Source organism: Ceratotherium simum, chromosome 32 (genome assembly GCF_057802395.1).
Source record: "Ceratotherium simum simum isolate JZ-2026a chromosome 32, ASM5780239v1, whole genome shotgun sequence".
In the NCBI taxonomy this organism is placed as follows: domain Eukaryota; kingdom Metazoa; phylum Chordata; class Mammalia; order Perissodactyla; family Rhinocerotidae; genus Ceratotherium; species Ceratotherium simum.
Genome location: NC_141931.1, coordinates 21,084,768 through 21,108,052, shown reverse-complemented (window position 1 = coordinate 21,108,052; position 23,285 = coordinate 21,084,768). Strand labels below are relative to the sequence as shown.

Genomic DNA, 23,285 nt, shown 5'->3' with positions numbered 1-23,285 from the left:
GCCCAGTGATAATCACAGGTAATACAGAACAATCTGTAAATCAGGCTTTAGTTATTTCTTCCTCAGTCGACTGGTCATCAGCAACATGCCCAAGAGGCCATAGACCATAGGAGGGGGAAGGGGCAATGCACCTTCAGAGTCAAAGGAGCCTAAGCCACTTGCTCATGCAACTTACTGGTACCTTCTGGACCTGCCCAAGCTCTGTGTCTTACAAACCATCCCCATTTGATAATAGATTGCTTCTGCACACACACAGCCTTATGGGTGGGTGGGTCAGACCACACCCAGTTCATGATGGGAAGCTCAGATCATATGGTCACCCAATATCCCATGGTGAGGAGTTCAGTCTCTACCAAGGCCTGGTAGCAAGATAGAAGCTATTTGTCAAAAGGAGAATAGTCCTATCTAGAACAAGGCATAGATTTGCTCCAAAGTCCTAGAGTTTGGTGCTGTGATTTTCCTCCTTACAGTATTCCTATTCGCCATAGACACTTCAAGTATCATTGGACCTGCTGGATAATAAGGCCCAAGTGACACAGTGGCTTGTACTACAGCCTGAACTTGCTGCAGAGCCTTCTTTTGCTTGTCTCTACTTGAAACAGGCAGCCTTGTAGTTGATTCTGTAGACGGGTCCAAGTAGCACTTTCAACTGTGGTATATGTTGCCCCCCCAAATACAAAAAAGTTTACAAAGCATTTTTCCATTCGAGGTGGTCCAAGAGACAGCAACGTTACTTGTACTTTGGAAGAGTGACAATTAAACCCCCAGAAACTTCACTAAGGTGGCAGGCCCTTGAATTTTTGTGGGACCTATCTCTCACTTTCTAGATTACATATATATTATTAAGGCCTCCAACATACCTGCTACTTTATGAATATCAGATCCAATCATCATGATGTCGTCAGAGAAGTAGAGTGTGATGTTTTGTGGAATGTCAAGACAATCAAGATCTCTGCAGAATAAATATGGCAGAGAGCAGGAGAATTGACATAGCCCTTAGGCAAGACTGTGAAAGTGTACTTTTAGCTCTGACAAGTAAAAGCAAACTGTTTCTGGTGGTCTTTACAAATTGCTGTGGAGGAAAAGGCATACACCAGGTCAGTAGCGGCTAAGCAATTGCCAGGGGACATGCCGATTTTCTCTAGGAAAGATACTGCATCTGGGGCAGCAACTAGAATTTCAGTCACCACCTCATTGAGTTCACAGTAGGGTCCTCTCATTCTTCAAGATCCATGTGACTTTCACACAGGCCCAACTGGTGAGTTCAATGGAGATGTGATGCGTATCACCATCTGCACTTCTTTCAAGTCTTTGATGGCACCATTAATTTCTTCAATCCCCCCAGGGATGCAGTACTGCTTCTGATTTACTCTCTTGGCATGAATGGAAGTTCTAGGGGATTCTGCTTAGCCCTTCCTACCATAGTGGCCATCACCCCTGAGTCAGAGGGCAAATGTGGAGATTCTGCCTGTTGTCAACTATGTTTATTCCAGTTACACCTTCAGAAGCTGGGAAAATAACCAGTAGGTGAGTCTCTGGACCAAATTGGTCCAGTGCGGGTCTGATTTGAGCTAAAATCCTCTATAATCTGAATTAGTAAGATCTCACATTAGCTTTTGGGCTATAGTGGTTTTATGGGTCCCTCTGGGATTAATATCATTTCAGAGCCAGCGTGTAGTAATCCCCAAAAGTTCTAGGAATTTCCTTTTCCCAGTGCACAGTCATTCCAGTAAATTGCCTCTGGTCATTTTGGAGAAGTCTTAGAGGAAGATTTACAATGTATACTTGTGGCGATGGTGCAGAGTCCTTCCTCAAGGGCATCTGGCCTACCCTTCAATCAAAGGGCTCTGTCTCTGTTAATTTACCTAAGACTGGAAACTGAGTAAGAGGCCTCAACTCTCCTCTGTGGCAACTCAAGTCAGATTTTCAGCTACCAGGCTTAGAGTTTTTTCTGTTATGTAGATCAGGCAATACTCTAGTACACTGCCTATATATTTGGTTCTGAGGAATGCCATAATCAACTAGCCACTGCCAAAGATCTCTGCCAATCAAAACGTTCTGATTACTAGTAATGTCCCTCCTGCCCTTTATGGTAGACATGCTCACCTTGTCTTAGGCAGTTAAGTGCTACCCTTGGCCCCTGCTGCTCCAGAATCCCATCACTCCCATTGAATCAGGGAAACCATCTCAACAGTGGCATTGTCCACAGTCGTACCTTGCCTAGAAAGGAGAGAAACCATAGAGATTTTCAAGGATGTAGGTGCTCCTCTCACTAATACATATCTCGTTGCCTTTATAAAGGGAGTGTCTCTGGACCATCTTGTGGAATGTAGTTGGGAGGCGGCTATGCAGGTCATACATGAAACATTCAGTTCAATATTCCTAGCTCCCCAAGCCTTTGGATTCCCTCCTCCACATTATGCCAGAGAAGCTCTGGCGTCTCAGCCTCATTAAATATATGCCACCCTTGAATTTAAATTTTAGTCAACCAATCACGTAAGCTATCAGAGCCACCTCTAGCAGTATCTTAATTCTGGACTCCCTAGTAAATGCGTCAATAGCAATAAGTTTGGCCAGAACTAGTATTATATTCTGCCCACTTGAGATCTGCCCAGGTTCTGTTGATATATATTGGCAAAGTCTTTCAATTCCTGTGTAGGCTATTTCCTCCTGGGTCATAGTTGTTCCTGTCCCCTGGAGCATGCTGAGCTTTGACCTTAATTACAGCCCTAGTTGACCTTAATTGTGGCTATAGTTGCCTTATGAGAGACTCTTCTACAATGATGGAGCTGGATCCTCTAAAGATGGAGAGACCCAGGACTGTCAGTATGGCATTTCCTCCTAAAATCCCAATAAAAAATACAACGGAACTTTTTTGAGTTTGGTAAAATATTATTCTAAGTTAATCATAAAAAATAAATGAGTGAGTTCTTCATCCTCCTCCTCCTCTTCATATCTCTTTCTGAAAAACTCAGTCCTAAACCCTTTAGTTGGGACCAAGCTGGGGCAGGAGGAGGGATGTGGGAGCCCAAGAAAAATAAATAGAGTTTCCAATAGGACTGCCCACTGCAGGAATGAGCCATGAGGGTGAGGAAGGATTCATGCAGAGTGGCCCAGTGCAGGATGTCAGAGCTCCAGCAGGGTTAGGAGGGAGTCCCTGCATACGAGCAGCATGTCGTGGGGCTTTGGAGCCCAAGAAAGTGAGAAGGAGGACCACGTGGGAGGGCAGCCTTTGCAGGGATTCGTGTCTAAGCAGGGTAAAGAGGGGCCTCACAGGCTGAAGCCCAACATGGGTTTCAGAAGCAACAAGGATGAGGACGTCCACATAGAAGAGATTCCCAGTACAGAATGTCAGTGCATGAGCTGGTGGGAAAGGCTTCCACATGGAAGGGGATGACGAGTGCAGAGTATCAGAGCATGGTTAGGGTGAGGTGGTGTCCATGCAGAAGGGCAGCCCAGGGTATGGAGTCAGAGGTTAAACAGGGTGAAAAGGGGTGTCCATGTCAGGGAAGGCAGCAGCACTCTGGTGAGTGAGTGTCAGAGCCCAAGAGCACTGTGGAGGTCATCTGCAGGAGGTATGGGATGGTGGCAGTGTTGGGACAATGGGTACACACAGGAGGTTGACCAAATAAGCAAATATATTAAGGATAATGGAAGTTGGGTTTCTACTGTCAGAGAAAGGAATTACAAATATTGAAAGGAAGAAAAACAGAATAACTCTGTGGGGTTGAAATGTGAATTCATGGTTTTTAATATGACATAGAGTATTATTTAATAAGAGATGTAGAAATAAATATAGCTGTGTGTGAATGTGTGTGTGTGAGGATATATATCTTTGTCTGTCCCAAAAGTCTTAGTGCAGTTTTAAGTTTTAATAAATTCAGAAATATATATATGTTACATGCTTACAAAAAAAGAGAATTTTTTATAAGAACTGAACAAAATAGTAATAGAAGGGAATTTCCTCAACCTGATAAAAACTATCTATAAAAAATCTACTGCTAACATTACACTTAATATAAAAGATTGAAACTTTCCCCCTAAGAACAGGAACGAGACAAGGGTGTAAAAGAAATGAAAAGCAGTGTGAAAAGGAAAATTTAAAGTTCTATTTATTTACGGCTGACATGATCATCTATCTAGAAAATTCAAACAAATCTACAAAAGAGCTACTAGAATGGGCAAGTTTAACAAGGTGTGAAATATAAGATCAATACACAAAAATCAATTATTATTCTATATACTAACAACAAACCATTGGAAATTGAAATGTAAAAACAATACCATTTACAACAGCATCAAAATATATGAAATACTTTGGAATAAATCTGACAAAATATGTGAAAGACCTGTACACTGAAAACTACAAAACATTACTGAAAGAAACGAAAGAAGACTTCGAAAAATGGAGATATGTATTTTACTAATAGGTCAGGAGACTCAACGTTGTTAAAGTATCAGTATTAACCAAACTGATCTACAAATTTAACGCCATCTCAATCAAAATCCCTGTGGACTTTTTGGTAGAATTTTACAAGTGGACTCCATTTTTCATATGAAATGTGAAAGACACAGAATAGCCAAAATGACTTAAAAAATAAAAAACAAAGTTAGAAGGCTAACATTATCTGGTTTCAAGACTTACTATAAAGTTATAGTAATCAATAAAGTGTGCTTTGGTGTAAACACAGACACATAGGTCAATGGAACAGAATAGAGAGAGCAGAAATAAATCCATATACATATATATGAACAACTGATTTTCTATAATGATGCAGAGGCAATTCACTGAAGAAAGGATAGTCTTTTAAACAAATGGCGCTAGAACAATTGGATATCTGTACAAAAAAAAAAAAAAGAACTTCAATCCATACCTTGGGCCATATGCAAAAATTAGCTCAAAATATAAAAACTAAAACTACAAAACTTCTAGGAGAAAGCCTCTGCTAACTCGGACTTTATCAAAAATTGAACTTCATCAAAATTTAAAACTCCTGCTCTTCAAAAGACACTGTTAAGAGAATGAAGTGTCAAGCCATAGACTGGAAGAAAATATTTGCAAAGTGTATATCCGATAAAGGATGCATATCCAGAATACACAAAGAACTCTCAAAACCCAATAATAATAAGACAAACAACACAATATCAAAATGGGCAAAATAGTTGAATAGACACTTCACCAAAGGAGATATCAGGATGGCAACTAAGTGCATGAAAAGATACTTGACACTATTAGTCGTTTGAGAAAAGCAAATTAAAACCATTTTGAGATACACCTACACACCTACTAGAATGGCAAATGTTAAAGACTGACCATACCAAGTGTCATTGAGAATGTGGAGGAACTGGAACTTTCATGTACTACTGGTGGGAATGTAAATGATGCAACTACTTTGGAAAACAATTTGACAATTTTTTAAAAAGTTAAACATCTGATTGAGCCATTTCACTCCTAGATATTTACGCAAGAGAATTAAAACGTATTCCATACAAAGACTGTAATAGGAATGTCATTACAGCTTTATTTGTAATAGCCAAAAACTGGAAACAACCCAAATGTCCATCCACAGGTAAATGGATAAACAAAGAGATATAAAATGAAATATTACTCAGCAATGAAAAGGAATGAACTATTAATATACATTAAAACATGGATGAATCTCAAAGTAATTACACCAAGTGAAAGAAGCCAGATTTGTTAAAAAGAGTATATACTGTGTGGTTTCCTTTACAGAAAATTCTAAGAAATGCAAACTACCATATAGTAACAGAAATAAGACCGGGGTTGCCTGGGGTCCACGGAGGAGATGTGAGAAGGAAGGATTACAAAGAGACATGAGAAAACTTTTGGGGATGATGGATATGTTATGTGGTCATGTTTCATGAACGTATTCATATGTCAAAACTTACCAAATAAACCCATGTTTTAAATTCAATGTAATTGCTATATTGTGCTGTACATCATTCTAGTCAGTTTTCACATTTTGTAAAACTTTTATCAACTGCTCCTCAGATTTCATTTATAATTCTAGCCTTTGGATCATCCAAAAAATGAAGTGCTTTTTAAAGACTCTCATTGGTTTTGCTTCTTTATTGAGATATAATTGACATTCCATGAAGTTTATCATTTTAAAGTATACAATTCAGTGGTTTTTAGTATATCCACAAAGTTGTGCAACCATCACCACTATGTAATTCTAGAACATTTTCATCACCCCAAAATGAAATCCTGGACCCATTACCAGTCACTCTGAGTTTCCCTTCCCCTCAACCTCTGGCAACTACTAATTTTTCTATCTCTATAGATTTTCCTATTCTGGACGCTTCTTATAAATGGAATCATACAATATGTGGTCTTTAGTGTTAGGCTACATTCCATGTTATGATTTGAATGGGCACTTCACCACTTTTTATGGCTGAATAATATTCTATTGTATGGATATGCCACATTTTGTTTATCCATTTATTGGTTGCTGAACGTTTGGGTTGTTTCCACTTTTGCCTATTATGGATAATGCTCCTGTGAACATTCATTTACAAGTTTTTGTATGAATATATGTTTTCACTTCTCTTGGGAGTGAATTCTGGGTCATATGGTAAATCTATGTTTAACATTTTGAGGAAGTGTCAAACTGTTTTCCAAAGCAATGACACCATTTTACAATCCCACCATCAATGTACGAGGGTTCAAATTTTTCCACATCCTCAACATTTGTCTGTGTTTTTGATTCTAACCGTCATGTGTTGAACCAACCTTGCATTCCTGGAATGAATCTGTAGATCAGTTTGGTGAGCACTGCCATATTAAATCTTTTAGTCAATGAACACAAGACATCTTTCCATTTACTTGGGGGTTCTTCAATTTCTTTCAATGATGTTTTGCAGTTTTCAACATACAAATCTTGCACTTGTTTGGTCAAATTTATTCCTACACGTTTTATTCTTTTTTGATACCATTTATAAATGGAATTGTTTTCCTAATTTCATTTTTGGGTTATTTGTAGAAATACAACTAGTTTTCGTATATTGATCTTGTATCCTGCAACCTTGATGATCTCATTTATTTGCTCCAATAGTTTTTGTCAATTTCTTAGGATTTTTCTATAAAATATCATGTCATCAGCAAATAAAGAAGCTTTACTTCTTCTTTTCCAATCTTGATACCTTTTCTTTCTTTTTCTTGCCTAATTACCCTGGCTAGAATTTCCAAAACAATGTTGAATAGAAGTGGCAAGAACAAAATCCGTGTCTTTTTCCTGATCTTAGGGGGAAGGCTTTCAGTCCTTCACCATTAAGTATGAAGGTAGCTGTGTGTTTTTTACAGATGTCCTTTATCATGTTGAGGACACTCCCTCCTAGTTCTCATTTCTAAGTTGTTGAATGTTTTTTCATAAAGGGTGTTGGATTTTGTCAAATGTTTTTTCTTTTTCTATCGATACCATCATGTGATTTTTGTCCTTTACTTCTATTAATATGGTATATTGATTTTCAACCTTGCAGTCCTGGGATAAATCTCACTTGGTCATGGCGTATAATTCTTTTTATATGTTGCTGGATTCAGTTTGCTAGTATTTTTTTTGTGTGTGTGAGGAAGATCAGCCCTGAGCTAACATCCATGCTAATCTTCCTCTTTTTTTGCTGAGGAAGACCAGCTCTGAGCTAACATCTATTGCAAATCCTCTTCCTTTTTTTCCCCCCAAAGCTCCAGTAGATAGTTGTATGTCATAGTTGCACATCCTTCTAGTTGCTGTATGTGGGACGCAGCCTCAGCATGGCTGGAGAAGCGGTGCATCGGTGCACACCCGGGATCCAAACCCAGGCCGCCAGTAGCGGAGCACGCGCACTAAACTGCTAAGCCACAGGGCTGGCCCTGCTAGTATTTTTTTTTGAGAATTTTTGCATCTATATTCATAAGAGATATTGTTCTGTATTTCTCATTCCTTGTGACGTCTGTTTTTTGGTTTTGGTATTAGGGTAATATTGGCCTCTCAGAATGAGTGAGGGAGTGTCCTCTCATATTTTGTTTTTTGGAAGAATTTGTGATTTATTGGTGTTAATTTTTCTTTAAACATTTGGTAGAATACATCAGTGAAACCATGTGTTTCTGTGCTTTTCTTTGTGGGAAGTTTATCTTTTTTTTTTTTTTTGAGGAAAATTAGCCCTACGCTAACATCTGTTGCCAATCCTCCTCTTTTTGCTGAGGAAGACTGGCCCTGGGCTAACATCCATGCCCATCTTCCTCCACTTTATATGGGAGGCTGCCACAGCATGGCTTGACAAGTGGTGCATCGGTGCGCGCCCAGGATCCGAACCCCAGGCTGCCACAGCCGAGCGTGCACACTTAACTGCTACGCCACCGAGCCAGCCCCTGTGGGAAGTTTTTTGATTACTGACTCAATCTCTTTACTTGTTATAGATCCATTCAGATTTTCTATTTCTTTTTTTTGTTTTGTTTTGTTTTGTGAGGAAGATCAGCCCTGAGCTAACATCCATGCCAATCCTCCTCTTTTTGCTGAAGAAGACCGGCCCTGGGCTAACATCTGTGCCCATCTTCCTCCACTTTATATGGGACGCCACCACAGCATGGCCTGACAAGCGGTGTGTTGGTGCGTGCCTGGGATCCGAACCCCGGCCGCCAGCAGTGGAGCGTGTGCACTTAACCGCTACACCACGGGGCCAGCCCCAGATTTTCTATTTCATTTTGAGTCAGTTTTGGTAAACTGTGCCTTTCTAGGAATTTGTCCATTTCATCCAGGTTATCTAATTTGTTGGAAGAATGATGTTTTGATACATACCTGACAGTTTCAATGTGATCCCACAAGAAATATCTAATGTAAATAAATTGGTGACAGTGATGGCCAAGCATGAGAACCTCCTCTACTAATTCACTGGTCTCAAAAATTCCCATCCATACACTACTGGCGGGAATGTAAATTGGTGCAGCCACTATGGAAAACAGTATGGAGAGTCCTCAAAAAATTAAGAATAGAACTACCATATGATCCAGCAATTCCACTTCTGGGTATTTATCTGAAGAATGCAAAAACACTAATTCAAAAAGATATGTGCACCCCTATGTTCATCGTAGCATTATGTACAGTAGCCAAGACATGAAAACAACCAAAGTGTTCATTGATGGACGAATGGATAAAGAAGATGTGGTATATATACACAATAGAACACTACTCAGCCATAAGAAAGAATGAAATCTTGCCATTTGCAACAACATGGATGGACCTTGAGAGTATTATGCTAAGTGGAGTAAGTCAGAGGGAGAAAGTCAAATACCATATGATTTCACTTACACGTGAAATCTAAAAGCAAAACAAATGAACAAACAAACAAAACAAAAACAAACTCATAGATACAGAGAACAGATTGGTGGTTACCAGAGGGGAAGAGGGTTGGGGGTGCGTGAAGTGGGTGAAGGAGTCAATTGTATGGTGATGGATGGTAACCAGACTTTTGGTGATGATCATTTTGTAGGGTATACAGATGTCAAATTATAACGTTGTACACCCCAAACTTACATAGTGTTATATACAATTTTACCTCAGTAAAGAAAAAAGAAATTCCCATCCAAAAAAAGTCACAGACAAAAATGTATTATTTTTGAATAAAACTAAGTGCAAATAAGTATAAATAAATAAACTTCCCAATGACTTTTTTGTGAATTTATAGCATTTGTACTTCTGAAGTTACTAAAGCCTAAAACTGCACTAAGATTTTTGGAACACCCTGATACACACACACACACACATACATTCCCTAGCTCTGTCCACTGAGAGAGCCTAGTAGCAGTAACACTCCAGTATTAGATGAGAGCACCTAGCACCCGGTTCTTGGCTTCTAAATATTATTCTCCACGAAAAGGAACCAGGGCTCTTCAGAGAAACGGCTGATTTCAGAGAGTAGTTGGGGGGTGGACATGCAAATTCTCAGGTGAGCCAGGAATATTGCTGTGCCAAAAAGCAAGGGGGTGCTCAAAGAATAACTGGGACACACACACACATGCGTGTGCACATACACACACACACACACAAAACCAACCTGAAGAGGATCCCAGTGATCAATTAAAATTAGTAATGATAGTAATTGCTTATAAGCCATAGAATAATATAGAAAATCATGAATCCACAGAAGTAATTATATAAATGAATAAATAGAACATTTTAAGGATATTTACATAGTTACAAATAGCACCCAACAAAATATTTATTACAAAGGGAGAAAAAATAACTTTTTAGTTGGAGAAGCCTGGCAGATATCACCCTAAACATCCTGAATAATGGGACAAATTGAAATCATGTGCCACCTGAAAAAATGCAATGAGAAGAATGCAGCATCACTTCTATGACATTTCTGCCGAAGGTGTATAACATAAATATAATTGTGAAGAAATATCAGACAAACACAAATTGAGGAATATTCTACAAAATAACTGGGCTATAATCTTCAAAAGTGTCAAGTTCACCAAAATCAATAAAAGACCTAATAGCTGTTCCAAATTTAAGGAGATGAAAAAGACATGCAAAACACTAAATGCAACATATGATTCTGAACTGGATCCTTTTCCTATAAAGAGTATTATCGGGGGGCCAGCCCAGTGGCGTAGTGGTTAAGTTCATGCTCTACACTTCGGCTGCCTGGGGTTCACAGTTTCAGATCCCAGGTGTGGACCTAAACACCACTCATCAGGCCAGGCTGTGGTGGCGTCCTAAACACAAAATGGAGGAAGACTGGCACAGATGTTTGCTCAGGGACAATCTTCCTCAAGCAAAAAAGAGGAAGATCGGCAACAGATGTTAGTTCAGGGCCAATCTTCCTCACCATAAAATAAAATTAGTTTAAAAAAAAAAGAATATTATTGGAACAAGTGGCAAAATTTGAATGGGATCTGAAGTTTCGATGATGGTAATATATCAATGCTAATTTTCTTTCTATACCCTTGATTGTAGGAAATACACACCAATGTATTTGCAGTTGATTGGACATAATGTACCAACTTATTCTCAAATGGTTCAGGAAGAAAGTTTGTTAATACTGGGCCTGCAACTTTTCTGTAAGTTTGAGAATATTTCAAAATAAAAAAGAGAAGAAAAATTAATAAATAAGTGGAATAGCTAAGAAGTTTTTGAAAGAGGATTGGGAGGAATAATTTGCCCTTCCAGATATTAAAGTATATTGCACAATGCTTGAAACAGTGCGGTAACTGTGCAAGAAGCAACAGGCGTATCAGGAGAACAAAATAGATCTGTGTTTACAAGAACTTAATATAGTATGTGGGAACAACCCAAATCGACAACAATCAGAAAGTGGTTTATAAATTGTCACATATTCATATATTCCAATAGTTTATCACAGGTAAACATATTTTTAAACATTCTAAATGACACGCACATGATATAATGTTAAGTGAAAGGAGAGTATAAATGATCTGTGGACGCTTGATGGGCTCTTGGTGTGCCGGCAATGTTCCGTGTCTTGACCCCAGTGATAGTTGTATGGTCGTTCACTTTGTTTCACAAATAGGTTTTATGTCTTCTCCTGATGTATGTTACAAGAAAAGATCTTTAAAAGACACCCAGGACGTTTATCACACTGGACTATATTCCAGACACTGAGCTGCTATGTAGATCAAATTTTATCACCCTCTTATACAGATCAAGTTCCGAAAAGGTTCAACATTGCTCTCCAGGAGCTGATACATATGTACCAAAGCCAGGATATGGACCCATCTGTCATTTGCCACAGCACTGCCCTGTGTCCCAGCATTCGTGGTGACAGAGCCAACAGTCATCACAACCGTTACACTGATCGTGTGCCCCAACAGTGTGTCAGTGTCCTGGGCACTTTACACATCTCATTCATCTAATACCCACAATAGCCCTGTAAAGATGGTGTTATTTTTTCCAATTTACAATTAAGGAAAAGGGGCACATCACTGCTAAAGAATGAAGCTGCCGTTCAGATCCTAGTCAATTCACTCACTAGATAAACACAAACTAAGTAAGTAGCAGCTATATGTCAGGCACTGGAAGGATGCTGGAGAGATAAGATACACACAATTCCTACCCCCCAGGAGCCTACCATCCTGATGAACTCCAAATTCCAGCTGCTCCATCTGTGCCTACTGCTCTGCTCCAATAGTTGTGCCTATCTCTTGTCTAAATACAGTCCAAAGTCAGATGCTTCTCCCAAGAGCAATCCTGTTACCTCCCCAACAGGTCTCCTCGCCCCAAAGTTAACAAATGAACAAAAAACTCCAGCAGCTATGATTCAGTTATCCCACCTGAATTAGGTTTAGAACTTTCTTCTTCTTTTGCCTGTTTTTTAATACCGTACTTAGGAAATAGGCCCAGAAAGGCTGACCAGAGACCAACAATGTAAAAATAAAAGACATTCTTCCCTTTATATCGTATTTCCCAGGCGTGCGCTGCCTTTCTTGGAGGCTCCCAATGTGCTATGTAAATGTTAACTCATTCTTCCTTCTGGTATCTTTGGGAGGCAGGAAGCCAATGTTATTTCATAGATAAAGAAGATGGAGTCCCAAGAGGTTAGATGCCTTACCAGAGGTCACATAACTACAGGCCGTTGGGGGTGCTGGGAACGGGGCTTGGGGTTAGGAATCCCTGCCTGGGGTCCCCTGACTCCCAAATGAGGCCTCCTTCTTGAGAGATAACTTTGTGTGTTAAAACTGTTGGAATCTTGTTCTATAAAAGGAATGTTATGGGACTGCTGAGACACAACATGCATTTTTCTTGCTCTGCACATTAATTCATGGTACATTTTCAGGAGGCAGGTTTAGGACATGTAGTCGTTGTCTACAATAGTTCCAAATTCATCCAACTGGGGGACAAATATTTAGCTTAAATGACCCACCCGGTGCTGAGTCCATGACAATTCTGCCCTGTCAGGAAAGGACAAAAAGGAGGGGTCTGAACTCTTGAGAGGCATCTTAGTCTGTGTCATTTTAAGCATCTACATTTCAGAAAAAGAATGAGCCAAGTTTGGGGTTGACAAGCACCCCATAGAAATGCATCGCTCTTCACTGGGTATTATGAGCACCTTGGTTAAGCACTATGCTTGCTTCCTCACTCTACTGTCATGATGAAGATGCTGCCAATAGTCTTTTTCACAGCTGGCAAAACAGAAATAGGGAGACCAGTTGATTTTTCAAGTAACCGAGGTGAGGCTCTAAGAATTTCTGTTGTAATTTTTAAGTCTTTCAAGCCAAATTCCCAATATCCTCTTGATTAAATTTTTAGATACTAAATGGAAATACTAGGTATGGATTGAGCAGTTTGACACTCTATAGTCATCATTCAACATTTATGTTTCAACAAATAACTTTCAACATTTACCTCTCAACTACTACGCGTCAGGCACTACTCTAGGCACTGGCAATACCGCAATGAATAAATCAAAGAAGACCCTGCCCTCTTGGGGTATACGTCCATCAATACCCAAGTTGGTACAGTTGATAAGTTGGGGAGAGAAAAACTAGCCTTTGAAGACATAACCTTTACCTGGGAAATAATGGTTTGAAAATCTTCTTCAATATCCTGTGAAACACCTTCATTTAAATGTCTATGTAACTGACAAGGTTAAGATTAAGCATTCAGGGTCTCAGGTAAGTCTCTAAGAAGCCAAGCTTTCCTTTATATATTAGAGCATAACCAACTCTCAGACCGAGAGCAAGATGGGTTTCTTCCCTTCACATTAGTGTCCTTGGAATGAATGAAAAAAATAAGCCAAAATTGGGGAAGGGTGGGAGAGGAATATGTGTTATTATCATAAAGCTACTCCATGTTTCCCTGAGACATTGTCAACAAGTGGCTCTTTCCCATAGGAAGTGAAGTCTCCTGGGGAGGTGGTAGAAGCCATTGTGGACGGAGTGGAATAAAGTTCTTAAAAGGCAAGAGCCCTGCTGCTGAAGGGAAGACCCACAGCTGGGCCCACTCAATAGACTGTAAATTTGCAAACTGTGCATACTAGACCAATTTTTACCTCTGAGCACTTGCCTGGTATCTCAGGTCATCAGTCTCTGCTCAGGGAATGCGTAAAGCTGATAGGGTAGCATACGTGGGAAAGTTTATAGAGACTCCAAACATACATACCACTGTGTGTTTTCAATTTGCTGGTTCAATGTTTTTGCCAGCTGCATGGAAGAGTTAAAATCTTGTTGAAAAGCTTGCTGGAGACATGGCCTCTTATTCCGGAGGAAGGATCTCACAGGATTTTTGGCTTGGAAGGACATCGTGATGACTGTTGAGAAATAAATAGAAAGTGTGGAAGAAGTTTGGGTATTCTTACGTTTACTATGAAAGCACTGCATTAAAAGGGTTAATAAAGATTACTCTGAAATGTAAATAAAACCAGATAGTGCTGATTGCAGCCCTTCTTCTGGCATCAGGAAAAAGTCCAACTTTTTTTTCATTTATAACAAAACCCCAAAGGCATCACAATTAGAGTATTTTTTCCCTAAGTGATTTTTCACTAGCACTCCGTAATTATTAACCTTTCTGTCTGTGTGTTCTTATTGCAAAGGCATAATGTGGTCAGTATTTCAGCAACTTCTACCCCTAAGGTAAAGTACTTTGTTGAAGAATATCTCCTCTTTCCAAATTTTCTATTACTGACTTTGTTCTGTTTAAAAATATTATGACTTAGTGCCAGTGACCCCATTTTATACATTATAGCTTTTTAAAATAAGTTTTCCAAACCTGCATTAATAATATAAACACTAGATATAACGGCTGACACTGAGCAGGGACTCAAATATTTGTTGAATGAATGAATGAATATGTTCTGCACAAGTTATTGGCTGGGATGCTGGAATGACAAGGAAGTCCATCATGGCCTCATTCACATGGCTGGAAGTTGGTGCTGGCCATTGGCTAGGAACTTAGCACGAACTGTGTTTTGGGGCCTCAGTTCTCCTTCACAGGGCTGCTTGGGCTTTCACGTAGCTTAGTACCTAGGTTTCAAGAAGGACTGTTCCAAGAGAACAAGCCCTGATGTGCATGTGTTCATCAAGTCTGCAGTTGCATCACACTTGCTAAAATCCCATTGTCCAAAGCTAGTCACATGGCTAAGCCCAGAATCAATGACAGAAGGAACTACACAAAGCTCTAAATACCAGGAGATGAGGTTCATTGAGGGCCGCGAAAGTACAATCTAAGTAAGTACGGTACAAAGTACAGTAGAGTCCTCTGGCTTCTAATGGGTCATGTCCTTCTCATGTGCAAAATATACTTACCCTCTCCAAAGCTCCCAAGGTCTTATCCCACTACAGCATCAGGTACAGAATCACACCATCCAAATCAGGTCCAGATGCAACTGAGGTCTTTTGGGTGCAGCTTGATCTGAAGAAGTGTGGACTAAAGAGACAGGTTTTCTGGCGCTCACACACCCAACATACAATGAAGAGGCAAAGACAGGAAAACTGCAATAGAAACTCCTGCTCAACAAGATTGAAAATGGAAGTTAGTGGTCCATAGCAATTTTGAAATCCAGCCAGCCACATGTAGCCAGTTTGTTGATTATGGCCCAGTTCTGTTCCCTGGGAGTGATTCTCCACGGCTCTTACCTCCTCCCTTTGTGCTCTAGGCTCTGCCTCTGAGACATCCCTGTTTTTCTGGAGAAATGACCCAGGTTTGTAACTGAGTTTCTTTCTCAGTTGGCTTCCTCTCTGTAAGAGTTTGGCGGTCTTGAGGCATCTTTTCATTTTGAACTATCTCTGTCTTTTTAATCCAGACTAGTATAATTTCATTACAAATTCTGTGGGTTTCTATGTATCAAATTATAATCCACTCTGTTAGACAAACCACACTCAAAAATCTCTTCAAGACCAAGAGGATCTTCAAGACAAGATCCTCTCTCTGTTTGGAGCTGCAAACCAGAGTGCCATGGGAAAACACCTTAAGGTTCTTAGAAGTCTTTGTCTAGCTGAGAGGATCTTTAAGATACTCCTTAAATCTTTCTGATCCCTTAACAGAGAACTTGACCCTGAGGCCATATTTTACTGCCAGCACCCTAGATTTCATCTTGAAACCAAGGCCATTTCTTACTTTGAGAAGTATTTTCTTGGAGAGATGGGAGACGAAAAACAATTTTATTATTGAACCCACGAGTTCTAGCTTCTTTTTAGTTCTACATTCTGCTTGAAATCTGAACAGTTCCTTCTTTAGCTCAACTATAGCTCAACTTGTTCCTCCTGTACTTTACCATGGGCAGCTAAAAGAAGCCAGATAGCACTTTCAACATTCTTCCAAGAGCTCTCCTTAGCCAGATCCACAAGTTCATTAGGTATTCTTTCTATTTCCCATATTACCACAGGCAAAGAGTTTTGCTAATTGTTCTGCCAATACATAACTCAGGTTCTCGTTTCTTCAGCTTCTAATAGGAATTTCCCCACTCTCCTTCCAGTCTCCACTAACAGTCTGTTTGTCATTCTTCCAAATTTCTCCATTCCAGACTCAAAAACAATGTCACATGTTATGGCAGGACCCCACTTTCAGGTAACAAGTTTCTGTTTTAGTTATCTGTTGCTGCATAACAAATCATCCCAAAATTTAATGGCTTATAACAATTTATTATTACTTTTACAGCTCTGTATGTTGGCCAAGAGGTTATTACGCTTCATATGTTGTTGGCTTGGAGTTGGAATGTCCAGAAGATGTGAAATGGACTCATATACACGGCTGGAAATTGGTACTGGCTGCTGGCTGGGAGCTCAACTAGAGTTGGCTAGGGGGCCTCAGTTCTGCTGAATGTGGGCTTCTCTACACGGTTGCTTATGTGTTTTCATGGCATGGTGGATGGGTCCCAAGAAGAGGCATTCCAAGATGAAAAGGCCTCATGTGCCAGGACTTACCAGTCCTTCACTTGCATCACTCTTGCTAATGTCTCATTGGCCAAAGCTAGTCACATGGCCAAGTCTAGAACCAATGTGTAAGAGGACTCATCAGAGTCCAAATACCAAAAGCATGGTTCATTGAGGGCACCAAAGTAACAATCTATCATATCCGTCAAATCAACACAATTTATTTTTGGTTGAGCAAATAATTTAGTGCACAATTGTCATTATAAAATCATTTTGTTAATTATAAGACAAAATAAACCCATTTTTATAAATTCGCATTTTATTTTTCAAAAATCATACCTATCAAACCTGTTTTACGTTGTCTACTGTGACATTTTAGTCCCCACTTGAAGTGGACTCCAGTTGAGCACCCTTTTTCTAGTATCAATTACCCTCAGATATAAAGAGATCCTGTATTTTGTTTCCCATTTAGCTTTTGCACCTTGAGTCTCACTTTCAGGTCAAGAAGTCTTTGCAGAGGAGGAATAAGTCACAAAACAAAATTTGGGCATTGCTTGTTCCTGGAAATAACACCATCACAGTAGGACCCAAACATCGTCCCTCATCCTGACATATCTTTTTTCACTTTACTCATAAAGAAGAATTCAATGGTCACTCTCCCACCAGCTTTCTAACTAGGCACTGATAACTAGCTGTGGCTTGAAATTATATGCAATAGTACTTTCCTCATCAAGACTTAATAACTCACAGCTTTTACAAACTGCTTCTGGATGAGAGTGCTATAGAAATTAGTTCTGAAAGGCCTATAGTCTTTACAAGGAACATTTTGGAACAAATGTGTACTTTTTAAATAGAGGTTTAATTTTGTTCTCTACTACATGTTTAAGTCTTAGGTGAAACTTTAGAGAATAAGAGGACTTCATGTTTTATAATGCTATGCAGACTGCACTTAGCATTGAATACCTGGGATATGTCTTCCTTACATAGCGATAGAAAAAGATCTAGTGTCTCAATTCACTGAAACTTAGGAAACACTCTACATTCTTATTTAATTCTTGGTGAAACTACAGGTAATTTCTTACAAAGGGATTTAAAATCCAGCCAAGAAGCATATACGCTGACCATTTTGTTTTTCTCCCCAGAGCTTCTCAGTTTAATCAGACAATAGTCAGTGTAACATAGGCTTTTTTCTTCAACCCCAGCATGAATCTGAGAGGAGGCGTAACTAAACTCTCTAATCAAAATGCTTCTGCAGAGCCAATGATTTCAACAGCGCTGTTTTGGGTCTCCTGAGGGGGGTGTTAACCAGTCTTTCATTTCCTCTTCTTGAACAGATCTATCATTTTACCAGGCCTGAACTTTCTGTTCCTTTCGCATATCTTCTTAAGCAATTAAGCAAAGAATACCCCCCCCTTGGAATTTTGTCATTTTGCCTTTAGTTTCCATGGTAATCTCAGTCATTTTTAAAGGACCTATAAATGCTGCTACAATATTAGCTCTGCTTCTGTCAAACTTGGAAACAAAACTGCCAAAGGCCGGTGAACTGATCTCTCAGCAAGCTGGAACGTAGGGCCCTTATAGGGATGAGCTTATGAGAACGGTCAGTGTCTGGGTTCATGGGTGAATCTCAGGAACAATTCCCCTGCTAACAGATATTTCCCAGAACCCAAAGTGCACATCAGGAGGCAATTGACTCTACAGCGAACTCTTTCAACAAATGAGTACTGTCTTATTTTAAAGAGTCTAATGAAAAAGAGATTCAAAGACTTCCTTCAGAAATGGATCCTATTCATCACGATTTATGAGGAATTTCTTCATATCCCATAATAATATGAAGTCTTCCCTTTTGTCCACTTTCTTACTGACTTTTCACTGCACTAAGACACTAATCATTAATAACTACCATTCATTGAGCAACCAACACATGCCCACATTATATATCAACACCTTAGTGGGTACTTTATCATTTAATCACTACAACCTTTAAAGGTAAAATGTTATTAGCTCCATTCTATTGATAATGAACTAAAGCAATAGTTCAGAGAGGTTATATTCACTTGCCCAAGTTCTCGTGGTCATACAACTAGTAAATGTTGGAGCCAGCACGTAAAGCCCGTATTCTATCTTCTCATTTAGTGATGGAAGCCAAGGTCAATACTCCTCTTAGGGAGATATCATCATTCCACAGTAAAATGTTTACCACATGTTTGACTGAGACCCCTTGGTTTACAATGGCCAGTTTGACGCAAGATACAATGTCACATTTCAATAAGTCAGTGGAATAGCTCAAAACAATTAAGAACACATGTGACCCAGACCACCCAGACACTTAAACAACCCTATTGAGACTTCAAGTTTATTTTTTTCTAATGTGAGGACTCAATTCTCAGTTCATGGAGCACCCACAGATGACAGAGCAGAACCAAAACTCTAAATATCTAAGTGGATTGTCCGTTTCACCAGAAAAATGGGTATTGGGGTGAATTTATAGACTATTGCTAGTCCCTTGACCCATCCACTAAATAACTGGTTTGGGCTGGAGTCCTAGGAGGACAAATCAATGTCATACAAATACACATACATAGGAAATAAAAGGACTATAGTAGCAAGTCCCAAGGACATAGTCTTTCTTGCTAATAATCAAATCCACCAAAACCAAGGTTCCACCTCTTTACAAATAAGGAATTATTGCAGATATTGTTGGACTGTAAATGACATGAAGACAGGTAGCATGATGTCTCACTCCCTACCACACCATAGCACCCTGCAAAATGGTGGCCATATTGTCATCTCTCAACAGATATTGATTGGATCAATGAATGATCTAAGAGCGTGTAGAATTTCCCTCTGATCAACTAAACAGTGTGTGTGGGTGTGATCAGGGGTGAAAGTGGAGGCAGAAGGGATGCCAGCTCTCCTCTGTGCTCCCGCAGTGTTCTCCGATACCAATGCCCCCACCGCAGATTCCACTGCCAAGTCGCCAAATCCCAGAAATTTCCAGGACATGAGGAAAGTTGTTTTGACACTTCCTCAGGAACGAGTTTTATTTTGTCCATTTGGGTTAAAAACTGGAGGGACTGAAGGAATCCAGTCCTGGCCTCATTTCAGGAGGCCCAAGAAGACCGCACCATTGCTCTCTCCCTTTCTGGCTGGCAGCCTTACAGATGGGGGCTCTACTAGGTGGAAGCGGTCTCGCATGGTCTCAGTGCATTTTGCTCCTGTTTTTGCTCTAGCATGTCTTCCATTATTTTTCCTGCTACTTTCCTAAAAGCTAGACAAAAGAAATTTGGCAAGACTGCTATGATGGATCTTGTAGCTCAGCAGTTGTACAATAGATATTAGAGACAAAAAGAAAATAAACACTACCTAGTAAGAAAGACAAGCCTCAACTGAGTTCTGGAATGAATGACAACATCTTTCCAAAACACTTTGCCAACACAGGTCTCCTACCCTAGGTGACCTTTTCAAAAAGTTTCAATTTTCCTGGGTTTCCACATTGTCATTTTGGTTAGACCTGTGAGTTTGTTAAAGGCAGGAACCATGTCGCATTTATATATGTTCCATTGACCCGAGCATGTTCTGCTTGTTTGATTAATGGTAAGGAAAGGACCACATGATCCCAAGGCATTTTTTTTATTTTTTATTTTATTTATTTTGTGTGTGTGTGAGGAAGATCAGCCCTGAGCTAACATCCATGCTAACCCTCCTCTTTTTTGCTAAGGAAGACTGGCTCTGAGCTAACATCTATTGCCATTCCTCCTCCTTTTTTTTTTCCCCCAAAGCCCCAGTAGATAGTTGTCTGTCATAGTTGCACATCCTTCTAGCTGCTGTATGTGGGATGCGGCCTCAGCATGGCCGGACAAGCAGTGCGTCGGTGCGGGCCCGGGATCCGAACCCAGGCCGCCGGTAGCGGAGAGCGCGCACCCAACTACTAAGCCACGGGGCCGGCCCCCCAAGGCATTTTTTTTTAAATATCAAGAAGATCAAGGTCTTACGGTCACCATTCATGTACAATTCATGATTCCTTGACTTCAGGTGCCCAGGAATTGAAACCACTTGGGGGCCGGCCCCGTGGCTTAGCGGTTGGGTGCGTGCGCTCCGCTACTGGCGGCCTGGGTTCCAATCCCAGGCGCGCACAGACGCACTGCTTCTCCAGCCATGCTGAGGCCATGTACCACATACAGAAACTAGAAGGATGTGCAACTCTGACATACAACTATCTACTGGGGCTTTGGGGGAAAAACAAATAAATAAAAATTAAAAAAAAAAAGAAACTGCTTGGGAAGACCTTTTGGAAAATGGACTTGAGTAGAAACATACCAACAAACAAAACCTTTTCCCCTAGGGAGAAAACAGCAAAAAGGAGCTAAAGTGTCTAATACCACAAGGAAGTGGCCATTCACCAGCGTGAAGTAATAACAAAAAGGAGAATGTGGAAAACATATTGCCTTGAGGGATGGATCCTGCTCTATCTCTTTTAACTGTTGACATCACTGAATTTAGCGGTTTTTCCAAAACCTAAAAATAATCCATAAAATACATAGATTTTAAACTTCAGATAAACCATACCAAACTTTGCAAAGAGAAACCTCTTTCCCTAAGAGCTTTAAGATTTTATTTATTTTATTTTTCCCCCCAAAGCCCCAGTGGATAGTTGTGTGTCGTAGCTGCACATCCTTCTAGTTGCTGTATGTGGGACTCGGCCTCAGGATGAACGGAGAAGTGGTGCCTCGATGCGCACCCGGGATCCGAACCCGGGTCACCAGCATCGCAGTGCGCGCACTTAACCACCAAGCCACAGGGCCGGCCCACCTAAGAGCTTTAATTGGTCAAGTTCTCGAAAACCATACTCTCTCTCTAAGCTGGACAGAAAGTGAAGTTCTTACATACATGGAGTACTTTTATCACATAACTAATCTCCATATTTTTTAATTAAAGTATTTAATTTTTTCCCTGTAAAATTGTTTGGATAAAAATTTCCCAATATACCCAAAAATAGAGTATAACAAACCCCCAGGTACCAATTATCCTCCTTCAATAACCATCAAGTTTTGCTATACTTGTTTCGTTGATAGTCACTTTTTTTAAAGCTAGGATAAATTAAAGCAAATTCAAGTTTTCAATTCATTTTACCACTAACTACTTCAATAGGCATCTAAAAGGAAGAAAATATTGTACCACCTAACCACAATGCCACTAACACACCCAACAAAATTAATCATCTAATATACATACTTCATTAAAGTTCCTCATATATATAAATCTTTTTACAGTAGGTTTATTTGAAACATTCTGTAAGGTTATTATGTCTCTTAAGTTTCTTTTATATTTCTTTCACACTAGAACATTCCCCTCCCTCCTCCTTTTTTCTTCCTATGCCATTGGGTAAAGAAACTAGGTCCATTGTCTTGAAGAACTCGCCACATTCTGAATTTGGTTGCAAAGCCTTTATTTAAGCTTTGAACACTCTTGCCAGCTAAGATTTCCAGAGAAGCAGCCTTTAATCTTGTTGGCACTCTGCATTACCTCAGTTAATGAAACCGGCAAGCACATAACCTGGGTGTCCACACCATCCTATACCACCCCGCCTCGTCCAGGTGGAGGAATGAAACTAATCACTTAGAACCTTAAGAAGCATCTGTTCTCCAGGGGAGGTCTCTAGTAGATTTCAAAGGAGAGCTGGAGGACCAGAGGAGTGTCCCCACAATTGAGTTGTGAGAAAGAGCAGGCTGGGGCTGGGTAGGAGCTCTGCTGGGAAAGAACAAAAGTTGATTGTTGAAGGAAAAAAAAAAACAAAACAACAGCATTTATGTTCCAGAAGAGGAAGCTCCTATCACAGACAAATACATAGGACTTGCTGAGGCTTAGAAGCAGAGGCTTAACGTCTCTTGTTGGAAAGGCATGTGGCCAGAAACAGCCTGGGGTGCTCAGATGCATCTGCTTCTGTCTACCCCGTTCCATTCCTTTCTTTGTACTTACAGACACATTGCCCAGAATCTGCAGATTAGAAGCAACAATAAAGCTGATGTTTGTACAGCACCTTGTTCCAGGCAGCTGGGAGCGCTTGGCAGGCGGCATCTTGCTGCCACTCCTAGAGTGCTGAGAGGGAAGGATTTATGGGCTGCCAAGGGGGCCTGTTCTATGCACCCCGCCCAGCAGCACCGATGGCTCGTTTTGGCCACATCTTGCACATCTGCTTCAAGGTAACTTCTTTAGTTCCCATTCACTCTGGGCTATATTTGAGGGTCTAGTTTCCTCACCACAATCCAGGAGAGCCTGAACAGGAATGCCCGGAGTAATTAAAAATGAAACTCCAAGAGACACCTTTTGACAAACTGTCCTGGAGAACAGCTAAAACGCAAACATGCATGTGCTTCACTTCAGATGAACCAGCACTGGCCGACCATCAGCTTCATGCTGGGCTTGGTGCTCAGCACTTGGGTGTACAGAGAATATT

The 23,285-nt window shown here is 40.2% G+C and overlaps 1 long non-coding RNA gene across 1 annotated transcript; it reads right to left on the bottom strand.

Moving 5' to 3' along the window:
* Nucleotides 1-2,121: 2,121 nt before the first annotated feature.
* LOC147912979 (uncharacterized) lies at nucleotides 2,122-15,428 on the bottom strand. The gene is made up of 3 exons (XR_015549383.1): nucleotides 15,263-15,428; nucleotides 14,121-14,268; nucleotides 2,122-2,220 (listed from the first exon to the last, which is right to left on the bottom strand). It is a non-coding gene; the product is annotated as an uncharacterized LOC147912979 (long non-coding RNA).
* Nucleotides 15,429-23,285: the final 7,857 nt, after the last annotated feature.